Genomic DNA, 15,142 nt, shown 5'->3' on the forward strand with positions numbered 1-15,142 from the left:
AGCTGGCGTTTGGCATGAACCGAGAGATAAACATAATTATGACATCACTTTCTCAAGCTGCCTCCGTTGTGACTCCTGCATGGAGGATTCAGACTTGAGAAAATGACATAAGCTAGCAAAGCACAATGAAAAGAAAGATGTGTGTGTTTCGGGGTGTGTGTGTGTGTGTGTGTGTCGTCGGAGGGGGTGGTGGTGTTACACTACACCAGTGTTGTATGCGATATGCTGGATTAGAGTGGACAAAAGTATGCAAATATTGTTTGCTCAGTTCTTCCAGGCTTTGTGAGACAGTTTGACAGAGTAAAAGGAGACGAGATGCATGTGAGGTTTTGTTGCCATCTGTGATGCTAACCTTGGGAAACTGTACCCTAATTAGCATAAGAATAATTGATACATTAAATGAGTCTTACAATGTCCAGGGCTGTGGAGGGGAGACGTACAGAAGCACATAAAGAATTTCGAGGATAACAGAGATATAAAACACAGTTTGATGTATGATCAATTAAATACAAACACCAAAAAGGCCATAAAGTAATAAGACAATAAAACCAACTAAAAATGCATCACAAATATTAAAAAAGATATTAAATATATATTAATATTAAAAAATAAAAAAGAGAACTCATTAAGAGTATTTATACATTTATATATTAAATAATTATACATTTTGTTCATTTTCAGGGTTATTAACTTTTTATTAACTATGTCTGAACAGATTGCATTGTATTTCATGTATAATCATTTTTATTCTTAACTGTTTTAATTAATTTTAAATCTATTTTGAAATAATTTTAAATGTTCTTAAATTCTGTTTTTGTTGTTTTGATTATTATTATTTTTCCTTTCATGATTATTTTAATTCCTCTTTGAATTACCATTGTGTATGAAATGTGCTATATAAATAAACTTGTCTTGCCTTAACTGAAACTAAAACAACTAAAATAACAAAAAGTATACATAATAAACATAATATGAATTTAATTTTTTTTTATCATTTCTTATTTTAATTTAGTTTAATTTGATGTACTAAAATAACAGAAACTTAAAAAAACACAGCCAAATTACTAAAAATGTAACTAAAATTAAAAACTAAAATAACTAAAAATAACTTAACTGACATAATATTAAATAAACTTTTTTCTATTTTAATTTAGTTTCATTTTATGCACTAAAATAACTAAAAGAAAACAGCCTAATTACTAAAAATGTAACTAATAACTAAAAATAACTATGACATAATATTAAATAAAAACACCTTTTATTTCACCATTTCTTGGTTTAATTTAGTTTAATGTAATGTACTGAAATAACTAAAACTTAAAAAACACAGCCAAATGACAATTTTTACTAAAATAAAAAAAGAAACACACAGCCAAATGACTAAAAATGTAACTAAAATCTAAACACACAGCCAAATGATTAAAAAGTAACTAAAATTTCAATTAAATAAAAAAACACACAATCAAATTACAAAAAATGTAACATTTACAAATTAATTAAATTGTATTTACGTACAATTTTTGTTATAGTTAACTAAAAAAAATTAAACAAATTAAAATAACTAAAAAAAAAAAAAATATTAACTGGCATAATATTAAATAAAAAAAATTGTTAAATTTGATGTACAAAAACTAAAACTTAAAAAAAGCCTAAACTAAAATAAAAAACTTATTTCACCATTTCTTGTTTTAATTTAAATTAATTTAATTTTAATTTAATGTACTAAAATAACTAAAACTAAAAAAGCACATCCAAATTACTAAAAATGTCATTAAAAATAAGATTTAAAAAAAAGAAAAATTATTAAAAATGTAACTAAATGCAATTTGTTTTTAAAAAATTGTTCACATAAAATTTTATTTATAGTTTACTAAAACTAAAATAATTTAAAAAAAAAACTATTTAATGACATAATATTAAACTTTTTTTTTTTTACCATTTTTTTATTTTGATTTAGTTTAATTTGATGTACTAAAATAACTAAAACTTAAAAAAAACGCACACAGCCAAATTATTAAAAACTTAACTAAAATTAAAAACTAAAATACTAATATATATATATATATATATATATATATCACCATTTTATAATTTTCAATTTACTTTAGTTTATTGTACTACAATAACTAAAACTTAAACACACACAGCCAAATTACAAAAAATGTAACTAAAATTAAAATGGAAATGGAAAACATAAAAACGTATTCAAAATATTAATAAAAACTATAGTAGTATCTCAATGATACTAAAATAACATTGTTAAATAAATGATTAAATAAATTCACCCTTAATAAATAATTTATATAATCTCAATGCAACTCTGCAACAACTTTTCTGACTTCTCTAAAAAATGTCCTCATACTAACTTTTTCTAAATTAGGAGTTATATATTACTAGGAATAAACATTGTACATATGCCTCTTAAAAAGATAAGATAAATTCCAATTTTCATAGAGGAGTTATGCATCAGACAAGTATGCAATGATCTGAGAAGAATCAGGAGACCATAAGCACTTCATATTCATAACATTTAAGAGATATTTGTGACTTTAACAGCATCAAGTAGATTGCATTTTACTCACACACACACACACACACACACACACACACACACACACACACATTACTCGCTCACTGAAAGGATGGCAGTGGTTAGGTGTGAAATCACGATGTGTTAACAAGACTGACTCCTTCTGTGAGCACGCACACTCTCAGATTCATAACCCTTAAAATAGCATTTGTACCTGTAAAAGCTTCTCATGTCAGCTTCAGTTAAGCAATATATTTCTCCGTCGTGGTCCAGAGGCGTTTCATCCACCTGACGCAACACGGGGTCCATTGAACAAAAAAAGAAAAAAAAGAAAAAGCAGGATACATTTATATCATGACCATAATTAAAGAATTAAATCTCTCATCATGATCAACGATGGTTTAATTCCACTCAGAAATGAATATTTCCGCATCTCATTCCCACGTCTAATGTAATGACAAGTTCAACATAGCCAAAGGCCAAATGGACATGATTTTTCAGAATAGAAAAAATAAGACAAAAGGAATGGTAGAAAATGAGGATTTATCTTTTGTGGAAGTGGATAGCAGTACATCAGGAATTCAGTTTCCTCTTCCAAACTTCCTCCTGAACTAATAACCGTGTGTTCATTAATTACACGGCGCTCAAATTTGAACATTATACTGTCTTTAACTAGAGCCACCACATGTATGTACTTTGAAACTGTTTGTACGTTACAGTTATAGTGCATTATTTTTGTCTTTTTAGGGTCAGCAGATAAATGAAGGATGCTAAAGGAATCATGGGAAGGATCTGATCTGGATGGTGACGGTGAATGTAACATCAATTAAAGCTGGCTCAAACAAATGGTAAAATACAGAATAGAAGTAAAAATTCCCTATAAATGTGATAGGTATAAAACTACAATATTTTTTTTTCAAATAAAAATAAATTTTACCTAAAAAAAAAAAAAAAAAAAATTATATATATACATATATTATATATAAAATTTTTATATATATATATATATATATATATATAATTTTTTTTTTGTTTTTTTTTTAGGTAAAATTTATTTTTATTTGAAAAAAAAACTGTAGTGTATATGTATGTGTGTGTGTGTGTATACATATATATATATATATATATATATATATATATATGTTTAGGTAAAATTTATCAAAAATCAGAGATCAGACAAATGTACATTATATTTAATAAAATGTATATGCTGATTTTTTTGGTTTTTAATTGTTTAATATATGCATGTATATTTTTATGATGATATATTTACAAATTTTTAAATAAACATTTATTTTAAAAAAAATTATGTCCAAGTTTCTGTTGTCAGATGTGTGTGTGTGTCAGTCTATCAGCTCAATGGTCCAAATGTCCTAGATCAAGAGCATGTCATTTTGCATGAATGATTGATATTAATATAGCCTTCATATTTCTGTCACAGTCTGGCTGGGTTGAGGAGTGGAGATGGAGGAGGAGAACCGGAGTAAATGAATAAACAAAGTTTATTAAAATAAAAACTGCAAAAATGAACAAATAAACAAAACCGGGAGCAGGAAATGAGCACATGAAACAAAACAAACAGAAGTAACATCAACATTGACCGACAAAGGGGGTGTGCAAACACAGACTCTTAAATGCACTGAAACGGGGGCGTGGTCACAAACAAGATAACAGGATAACGAGGGGGAAATACAAATATGGGCATGAACAAACCAAATGGAAACAAAACTAGAGGGGAGGACAAGGACTAAACCATTAGAACTGGAAACATAGGGGGAAAAACACTAGGAGAACAGAACAAGACATAATCCTGACAATTTCAGTGCACATGATGTGTTACAAAACCCAGTGAAAGTGAATGAAACAAAAGCCTTTAGTTTGAATAATTAGCAGGTAAAATTATGTTTTGCTGGTTTGTATTGCTTATAATGTGCAGGTTATTTAGGGGGAGGGGCACTCTCATTCTAGAGAGTGTTTGATTGGATGAAAATTTATATGTGGGTCAAAGACGTTAAGAGGTCCACGTTTTACAAAATGTACAAAAGTGGTTTTATGTCCATAGAAAGCACATTAAATGTAACTAAAGTGTCTACTTACTTTAAGGTTACTTAAAGTTTTTATAGGACAAAATGTCAAAATTTGGTTGAAATAATGTTACATTGTCATTCAGTGTAACACAATATTTATGTAAAAATTCAAACAACATGCTTATTCTGACTTGTACATATTAAAATATATAAAAGAATAAGGGAGCATATTTAATTCTATTGTGTTTTAAATAAGTAAAAACCTAGGATAATGGCAAATTTTACAAATGTAGAATTACAACTAATTTGTATTTGGGGTGAAAGTAATTTGTCTTTTAATATGTCGTAAATTGATTTTTGTTGTAAATATGCCTGACCAAGACTGTTAGACTGAACATTTTAGAGGGTGTCTTCTATAAATTAGGAAAAAAAATTTAGGATATACATTTTTTTTTATATAACTTTTTTGCTCAGAAAAATTGAAACAAAAATGCAATAAAATTAAACGAACAATGTTTCAATTTCTTTTTGTGGAAACACAACAATTTAAAGTAGTATTACACTTGTTTTTATGCTTAAATCCTTTACGTCTTTGACCCATATATATTTATTCCATTCACTCTATTTTCCGAGAAGAGAATCATTTTTTTTTTAAATGCATATATACATGCATACATAAATGTTTTGGAGTTCTTAATCCTTAAGGATTAGTTCACTTCCAGAATTTTTTTTTTTCCTGATAATTTACTCACCCCCCATGTCGTCCAAGATGTTCATGTCTTTCTTTCTTCAGTCATAAACAAATGTAAGGTTTATAAGGAAAACATTCCAAGATTTATTTCCATAGTGAACTTTAATAGGATTCAATGGGTTGAAGGTCCATATTGCAGTTTTAATGCAGCTTTAAAGGGCTCTACACGATCCCAGCCGAGGAATAAGGGTCTTATCTTGCAAAACGATTGGTCATTTTCTATAAAAAAATTTAAATGTATAAAATTTTTTTACCACAAATGCTCGTCGTGTGACGTAGGCGCAAGTGCCAACCCAGGGTTTACAAAGTGATGGTGCAAAGAAAGTCAAACACCCTTTGGAAAAAAAGGTAAAACAACGATGTTGGATGATTTTGAAGTTGGAGGAGAAAATAAGATGCGCATCACAAAGCTACTGCAAGAAGAGCATTTGTGGTTAAAACGTATATAAATTGTAATTTTTTAAGAAAATTACAGATTGTTTCACTAGATAAGACCCCTAAATCCTTAGCTGGGATCGTGTAGAGCCCTTTGAAGCTGCAGTGAAACTGCAATTTGGACCTTCAACCTATTGATCCCCATTGAAGTCCACTATATTGAGAAAAATCCAAATACAATTAACGCACCATTATAAATGATTAGCCAATATCAGCATCATTGAGTCGAGAGGGTATCTCACGCTCTAGTGTCTGGTCAGTGCGTGTGTTGTTGTGAGTGGACGCTGGTCCTCATGTTAACAGCCTCCTCTCATCCTCTCAGAAGGCCCTTGTTAGACAAGGTGCTGCTGAAATGAATTAGCGTGATTCACAATCTACTCTACAGCCTGCAGGTGAGGAGACCCGTCATGTCTCTTTATAAAGACTGCGCCTGTCGGATCAGTGTTTCTGTATGTGAAGCTTATATTTACTCTCATTAAACTCTAAGCAAGCTAATAATGTTCAATTATCCAGCAAAAGTTAACAATGCACCTCTAGTAATTAGTTTACAACTCTCATGGGCGGCACATTAGCCTTCTCAGGAGAAATGTGTGCATGTTTTGTCGTTCTGCGTTACTTCAATAATTATATTTTTGATATTTATATTTATCTGGCTAAAAGTTCTAAAACACATTTGTTATATTTCAAGAAGTCCAAACGTAATAGGTTATTTATATCTGACTATGAACTTACAAATGTTAGCAGTTAATATGCCTATATTTAGGCTAATCTGTAGGCTATTTAAAGCATGAAACCCCCTCTATATGGACACTGAACAATCACACCTCAGGTTTAAAAAAGGCTCAAGAAATGTTCCAAATAATTATTTTCATACTATAGCACTACCCTTTTTACACAGCATGCTTTGTGACTTTCCATTTGGTGAAGTTTCGGCAGTTACATCTTTGATTTTTGGGTGTTATCCTATAAAATTGTCACTACCGTAACAGTCACGACCGAAACATTTGGTGAGGTTTTTGTTGGTGACGTCTTTGTTTTTTTAAATGTTATCCCATAAAATTGCCACTGACGTAACAGTCACAACATTTGGTCACTACAGTCACGAACTAAACATTTGGTGATGTTTCACTAGTGACGTCTTTGTTTTTGGGTGTTATCCCATAAAATTTTCACTACCGTAACAATGACGACTGAAACATTTGGTGAGGTTTCGGTAGTCACATCTTTGTTTTTTTGGGTGTTATCCCATAAAATTGTCACTACCGTAACAGTCATGACCGAAACATTTGGTGAAATTTTTGTTGGTGACGTCTTTGTTTTTTTAAATGTTATCCCATAAAATTGCCACTACCGTAACAGTCACGACCAAAACATTTTGTAAAGTTTCAGTAGTGACATCTCACGACCAAAACTTCATCATTATTTTGGTAGTGACAAAAGGGAACACGTTTTCTTTTATTTGGGGAAAATATACAAAAGTTATGCAGATTTTTAGTATTTCAGTATGTTTTAGTAGTGTGGTTTATGTAGGTTAAAATTCTGTAATGTGATGTGGTCGTTACCAAAGCATACTGTCACAACTAAAAATGTGCTGTCACAACCAAAACATGGGATGTTTTGTCAAAAATAAAGTATACTGAATGACCAACTGAGATGTTATGATAGTGTTTGGTTCAATGTATATTCAAATATATTCAAATCCTTAAGATCAACTTTTGCCTTTTACAAAGAAAAAATGGATTAAAAATACAACAAATCTCATAAATCACATTTGAAAAATTGTCAAAATTGTAATTGTCATTGATTTACCTCTGAAAACTTTTTAATAAAATTGAAAAATATATATATTTACAAGGAAGATGTCAGCAAAATCTTAATAGGTCAATATAACCCTTCTAATTAAATTATATATTACTGTGTTTCAGTAGTGACAAATTTGAGGAGAGGACAAATATTCCAAAACTTTCTGAAAATACAATATGAGAATTAACTGCACAATTAGAAATGTCACACCCCTGGACTATTCTAGTTGGTTTCTCCCAGTGTCTCCCCCTGCTATTCTGTGTGTTTTGGTTCCTCCCTTCATCAGCATTATTCCCTACACCTGTCTTTGTTAATGAGTATGTCTTTATAAGTTGGTGTCTGTGCTCTACTGTTTGTGGGACGTTGTTGTTGCCACCCTGTGTTGCCACCCTGTGTTGCCACCCTGTGTTGCCACCCTGTGTTGCCACCCTGTGTTGCCACCCTGTGTTGCCACCCTGTGTTGCCACCCTGTGTTGCCACCCTGTGTTGCCACCCTGTGTTGCCACCCTGTGTTGCCCTGTGGATTATTAAAGACTTTAAGACTTCACGTCGTTGTTTGTCCGTTCCTCGTCTCCAGCGTGACAAGAAATGTGTACCTTGGATATTATACAATTTGCATACGTACAAAATTTGTGGAAAAGTTTTTTTTTTTAAGATGTTTCCAACTCTGACTTTGAACCAATTCTATACAACGGCCCATATATAATTATATATATATATATATATATATATATATATATATATACAGTATATATAAGGTAATTTCTACATTTTGTTTCTAAAAACCTAAGCATACCTAAGTAAAACATATGAATCACAGTGTTTTTATGATGTTTAAATGTATATATAAAATGTATAAATTGTCACATACTGGCAAAACCAAACGTGAACTCTGTGTATTCCAGTTCATGACAGTTAGGGTATATCGAAAAACACCTATCTCATTTTCTCCTCCAGCTTCAAAATCGTCCTACACTGCAGTTTTACCATTTTTTTTTTATAAAGGGTGTTTGACCTTCTTTACATGTTCACTTTGTAAACACTGGGTTGGTACTTCTGCATGTAGGACGATTTTTAAGTTGGAAGAGAAAATGAGATGGGAGTTTTTCGACATACCCTAACTGTCATGAACTGGAATACACAGAGTTCACGCAGAGCTAGACAGGTTGAGGTTGAAGTTAAAAAGTATATAAATTGTAATTAAAAAAAAAATATCTGAACGTTTCGCTAGGTAAGACCCTTATTCCACGGCTTACAGCCCTTTGCATTTTAACTGCATTTTGGAAGTTCAAACTCGGGGGCACCATAGAAGTCCACTATATGGAGAGAAATCATGAAATGTTTTCCTCAAAAAACATAATTTCTTTGCGACTGAAGAAAGACATGAACATCTTGGATGACAAGGCGGTGAGTACGTTATCTGTAAATTTTTGTTCTGAAAGTCGACTACTCCTTTAATCAGTTCACTTGCATTCATATTGCCTTAAAACAGGCTTGGACTAAACTGTAATTTTGATTGCATGGGGTCTTAAGAGATTTAAATAAACACATTTGTTATTTAAAATACGTAAAAGAGAGTTTGGACAGGAAGGTGTGTATTAACCTTTTAAAAAAGAGAAATAAAAGAGCATACGATTTCTATGCTAAATTGTCAAGTGTATATAATTTATCTAAACAACAACTACAACACATTTCACATTTTCCCATGAGCTATGGGGGAAGCTAAACTGTGGCTTAACATATCCAGAGAGCATTAAAGCTGGACATCTCAATGGACAGAGGGTGGGACGGGCTGTCTGCTTGTGTGCAGAGCGCTTCGGGGACAGACTATTGTCCCGCCACGGTCTCAAACCCCACTAGAGTCTCTCCCCCATTCTTAGAGTCAGACAAGGCTAAGAGGTTTCCACATTCACGTCCACCTCAACTCGCTCCCCACTTCACTGCAGCAATGCATGATACCGGCTCACTTCAGCCCGGAGAGGAGGCCAGACTGCAGCTGCCCGTCTGGGGCCGCATGAAAGAACGGGGTGTTTTTCGGTTGGGGCGGAGAGGGAAGCTGTGAATGCCCTCCCAAAGAGAGATGAGGCATATTGAAAACTATATTAAATTACCCTGATTAACAATTTAGCCACGAACAGGAGAGACAGGGAGGGGTTCTATTGGCAGAGCCAAAGCCTATTCACCGCCAGAGCGGCGGGGTCGAAAGGTCCCCCAAGTTCACAGGCTCTGCGGCTTTGTTATGCTAACACACAATCTCAAATCAGCAGCCAAGTGGAGTGTGAAATAGAAATGATTCCTTGAGAACTTTCAGCGAGTTCGTCGTCCACACCACCTCCTCCCCCAATACCGCGGGTCCGTCTGCTCCGAGGCCACTTTAAAAATTACTACCTCCATCCATGGGACAGAAAACGACTTCGAGGGTTGACTACTAAATTTCAGTAGTAATGTGATGACTAGTAACTTTTTTTTGTCGCAAATTACATTTGCATTTTTGCATGCTTGAAAATATTGAAGCTTGTTTCCACTATGGGGTAAAAAAATAAAGTAATTGTGACTTTTTATCTCAAAATTCAGAATTTTTTCTCTCGGTTCTGAGTTTGTATCTCCAAATTGGTCATTCTGAGTCAGAATTGTGAGATATAAAGACAAAGAGAAAGAGATATGAAGTAACCTTAGAATGGCTATATATAAATTCGCAATTCTGACTCAGTTCTTAGAATTGCACGTTTATATCTGTAAAACTTGCAATTACGAGAAAAAAGTCTCGCAGAATTGATAGTAAAAAAATATGTGCATTGCGTGACGTAAACTTAGAATACTGAGAAAATGTCAAGAGGTTAAACCTCAGAATTGTATGAAAAAACATTCTACATTTAGAAATTATATTTCACAATTCTGAGTTTGTATTTTAGAAAACAGGATTCCGTTTACAAAACACAAATTTAAATGAATAAATAAAAATTGCAAGATGCAAATTCAGAATTCTGTGAAAAAGTCAGAATTGCTTGATACAATCTCAGAATTGATAGTAAACAATTGCATTGTTTGATGTAAACTTAGAATTCTGAGAAAAAGTCAAGATGTAAAACTCAGAATTGTACGAAAGAAAAAAATCGAAATGTAGAAATTTTCTTTCAGACAGACTTTCTAAACAGACGATGATGTAATGATGATGATGTAAACTTAGAATTCTAAGAAAAAGTCAAGATGTAAAACTCAGAATTGTAGAAAAAAATTCTGAATTTAAAAACAAATTCTAAATTTAGAAATTATATTTCACAATTCTGACTTCTATTCAAACTAATAGATTTTATTATTTTCTCAATTCCAAAATTGTCTTGAAAACTTTTTGCCTTTATCATTAAATTTTCCTATTTTTCAAGTGCATTTTATATATACATTTTATAGTTTTACTCTAGTCCCAAACTCAGTTTGTCAGTAGATTCAGAAAATCCATCATAAAAATGTTAGTTATTTTTCATTATTTAATTATGCAAAAATCATGAATATATTGTTTAATTGTGTTTATTTAAGAAGCACAAAATGCTAGTCATGAAATTAGCCTAAGCAAGAATTTTTTTTTTAAAATCTAGTTTCCACCACAGAATGCTGTTGCATACAAAACATAATTGAGAAAATTGTATATTTCTCTTGTGGTGCATATATAGCTCACAGAGACACACACAGTTGGACAATGTTAGCAGACAGAATAAACAATTAAAGAGTATGAAAAGAATGTTTTATTTTAAGGTCCACAGTGCGCGTAGTTGAAGAAACACTCACAAATTATGGTTGTATAATTTGTTTTAAAAGCAAATAGATGTAATGCTGAACGTTCAAGGATTCTTAGTCCACTGGGAACTGTTATGCATCCTTGGGGAATCATAGAGCCGCTCCACACTACAAGTAAATGATGGGTCAACCATTGTTTAAATGCAGGTCAACATGACTCGCCCTCACAGGTCACATTCAGTGATAATCAATGACCCTTTATGATGTGCAGTGGATTATGTCTCTCTTGGGTCTCATTTGTGAGACATTAATTGATAGCAGAAGGTGGACATCAGTGTCAGCTATGGACCAAGTCAAGGAGATGGGCAGCCCCTATATGTGACCCTGGAGCACAAAACCAATCTTAAGTAGCATATTTGTAGCAATAGCCAAAAATACATTGTGTGGGTCAAAATAATCGATTTTGCATTTATGTCAAGTAAATAGCATGTTCCATAAAGATATTTTGTAAATTTCTTACCATAAATATACCAAAACTTTATTTTTGATTAGTAATATGCATTGCTAAGAACTTTTTGGACAACTTTAAAGGCGATTTTCTCAATATTTAGATTTTTTTTTTGCACCTCAGATTCCAGATTTTCAAATTGTTATATCTCTGCCAAATATTGTCATATCCTGACAAACCATACATCAATAGAAAGCTTACTTATTCAGCTATACATCACGTACTCACCAATTCACCGGTGAATGGGTGCCGTCAGAATGAGAGTCCAAACTGCTGATAAAAACATTACAGTAATTGACAAGTAATCCATACCACTCCAGTCCATCAATTAATGACTTGTGAAGCCAAAAGCTGCATGTTTGTAAGAAACAAACCCATCATTAAGAGGTTTAAGAACTTAAAATCATCAAGAGAAAGTCTTACAAACATGTATCTTTCACATTCCAAGCTATTAATTGATGTATGGAGCGATATGGATTACATGTGGGTTATTGTGACGCTTTTATCAGCTGTTTGGACTGTCATTCTGATGGCACCCATTCACTTACAAACAGTTTTTCGCTTCACAAGACATTAACTGATGGACTGAAGTCATTTGGATTACTTGTGTATTATTGTGATGTTTTTATCAGTTGTTTGGACTCTCATTCTGATGGCACTCATTAACCTAAAACAGTTTTTCACTTCACAAGATGTTACTTGATGAATTAATGTCATTTAGATTACTTGTAGATTATTGTGATGTTTTTATCAGTTGTAGGACTCTCATTGTGATGGCACCCATTTACTTAAAAACTGTTTTTATACTCCACAATATGTTTTTTAATTGATTGGTGTCGTTTGGATTACTTGTGGATTATTGTGATGTTTTTATCAGTTGTTTGGACTCTCATTCTGATGGCACCCATTTACTTAAAAACTGTTTTTTACTTCACAAGATGTTATTTGATGGATTGGTGTAGTATGGGTTACTTGTGGATTATTGTGATGTTTTTATCAGATGTTTGGACTGTCATTCTGATGGCACCCATTTACATAAAAACAGTTTTTCACTTCACAAGATGTTATTTGATGCAGTGTTGTTTTTGACAACCATCTTAGATTTAGTCTTAGTCTTAGTCTTTTGGACTAAAATGCTTCTTAGTTTTAGTCAAATTTTAGTCACTTCTATATGCATGGGCGACATTTGACTCTTGAGTCAGGGGGGGCAAGAAAAAAAATCAGATGTAAGCAGTGCCCTACGGTATTGCAGCACATCAAAGCAGTCAATTAAAGCGCTGCACTTCAGCCCGGGCCGATGGGCCCTTTTTTTTTTTTTTTTACACCCCAGGGCTATGGCTTCGGGCCAATTTTCACGTCATAGTTTAGACCCGGGCCGGCATCGGGCCTGTTTTAGGCTTCTCCTTATTTTCATAATTTAGACATCCATCAATTATGGTGAAGAAAAAAAATGCCGCGCTGGTGGAAACAACACGAAACTTCACTTTCGCTTTCACTTTTGAGACCGACGCATACACGTTTAGTGTGCTTTAGCGCAGCTGAATCCGCGTTCAGGCGCACACAATAGGCTAAAACTCGCCCCAAGCACCGGCAAAAATAAATAACAATGAATGTGTCGAGGAAAGAGTACGGACATAAATGAATTATTTATTAATTAATTTGTGTATTCTGAGTTAGTGTCGCAAAGATCCTGACTCGCAATCTCCTTTTTGGACGCGCCTTTAGAGAGAAATTCATCTTTACGGATTACATGAAAGAGTTTGTGCTTTTGATTTGTTTTATTTCGTTAAGTAATAACTTAAAGCTTTCTATAAATGTATTTATTATGTCTGTGAGGCATGCATTTCGCTTCATTTTGTTAAGCACTCCTGTTCAAGAACCAGACGGCAGAAAGCACATAATTTTTGTTTTCTTTATTTTATAAAAATGCTGTAACGTTTTTTTCGATGTATTACTCGTACTTTGTGAGCAAAAATGACGGATAATTTTAAATTGCTTCCAATGAAAAAAATGCAAGTGATCGTGCTGGTTCCTCGATGTCCTGCAAGCTTTAGCTTCCACTTTCTGTACAAACTATGCGCATATAGCGCACATTTATCTGTAACGTTTAAACTACCATTGTTTTATACTTGAACTGTTTTATATCTATAGATTTTATTTTAGGCAAGTCATGATGATTTGAGAAGGCAAACTGATCAAACAGACTATGATCAGTCTTCCGCTGGGCGCTGTTCAGTAAATATATATATATATATATATATATATATATATATATATATATATATATATATATATATATATATATAACGAATAAAAAATGCTCCAAGCGTTTTTCTAAATAAGCTAAATAAAAAAACGAAACTAAATATAAACATTTTGCCATTACATACAAAACTGAACTATTTTATAGCTGAAACAGTAAGTTGTTTTGGGAGAAGGGGAAAATATATATTTTTATCCCGTCTATTGCTTCACCGTTATTTCGAGAATAAACCCAGCGTAAATATGCAAATGTCACTCCCAAAACATATCAGCTTGCATGTGCCGAAAAACGAAAGTTTCATACAAATTCTAAATGGATTATAGCCTGGAAAGTGCAAAGCACGCTCCCCTTATTATCACTAAAAGTTCATAGAGATCTCACAAAATTCCGTTATAATTAATAAAGCTCTCTAAACTACACAATTAATATTTTATTTACATCGCTTCTACACTCATAAGATGATTCACGAGCGCACAAAACGGCACTTAATAAAAACTGATCAGGCGCTTTCAGCAGTGAGTGAATTCTGACAAGTGTTTCTAATTGTTCGGAAACAACAGATATGTCTGTGATTGGCTCAACGCTGCAAAAACACGTTGGATAGTTTGCCAGATCTTCAATTGCTTTGCTTTCGTTTGAGGGTTATATAGCACCGTAGTTCCCAAGTACAACCGAGCCTAAGCTTAGCTAAAGCAGTTGCAGCGGGGCTGTCGAGGATTCCATAACTAACCACAGGGGGGGCAACTGCCCCCCCTTGCCCCCCCCTAATGTCGCCCATGTCTATATGTGATAGTTTTAGTCCAATTTTAGTCGACGAAAAGTCAAAAAGGTTTTAGTCTAGTTTTAGTCAAAAAAAGGGAAAAAGGTAGTCTTTTAACAAATTAATGTAGGTCAGTAAGTATTTTGCTGTTGGGTAGTGTCACTTATAAGTTCTGAAAATAGCAGATCTATAGTTCAACACAATGTGAGCTTCCGGATCGACAATTTTCACCAATAATTACAATAATGAAGGAATGTTTTAGAACATAAAAGACAAACAAGGATGGAATGCTAAAACGGCTTGCCATACTAGTATAGCAAAGAGTATTTAATG

The 15,142-nt window shown here is 32.8% G+C and overlaps 1 long non-coding RNA gene across 1 annotated transcript in view; it reads left to right on the plus strand.

Annotated features, from left to right (window-relative positions):
- The window catches only part of LOC141298831 (uncharacterized), a 22,654-nt gene extending 19,222 nt beyond the window's left edge, over positions 1-3,432 (plus strand). Inside the window, exon 3 of the long non-coding RNA XR_012341658.1 lies at positions 3,278-3,432. This is a non-coding gene — a long non-coding RNA (uncharacterized lncRNA). The remainder of the gene's footprint in view (positions 1-3,277) is intronic.
- The last annotated feature ends 11,710 nt before the right edge of the window (positions 3,433-15,142 follow it).

The sequence above is a fragment of the Garra rufa genome, chromosome 23 (genome assembly GCF_049309525.1).
Source record: "Garra rufa chromosome 23, GarRuf1.0, whole genome shotgun sequence".
NCBI classification, from domain to species: Eukaryota; Metazoa; Chordata; class Actinopteri; order Cypriniformes; family Cyprinidae; genus Garra; species Garra rufa.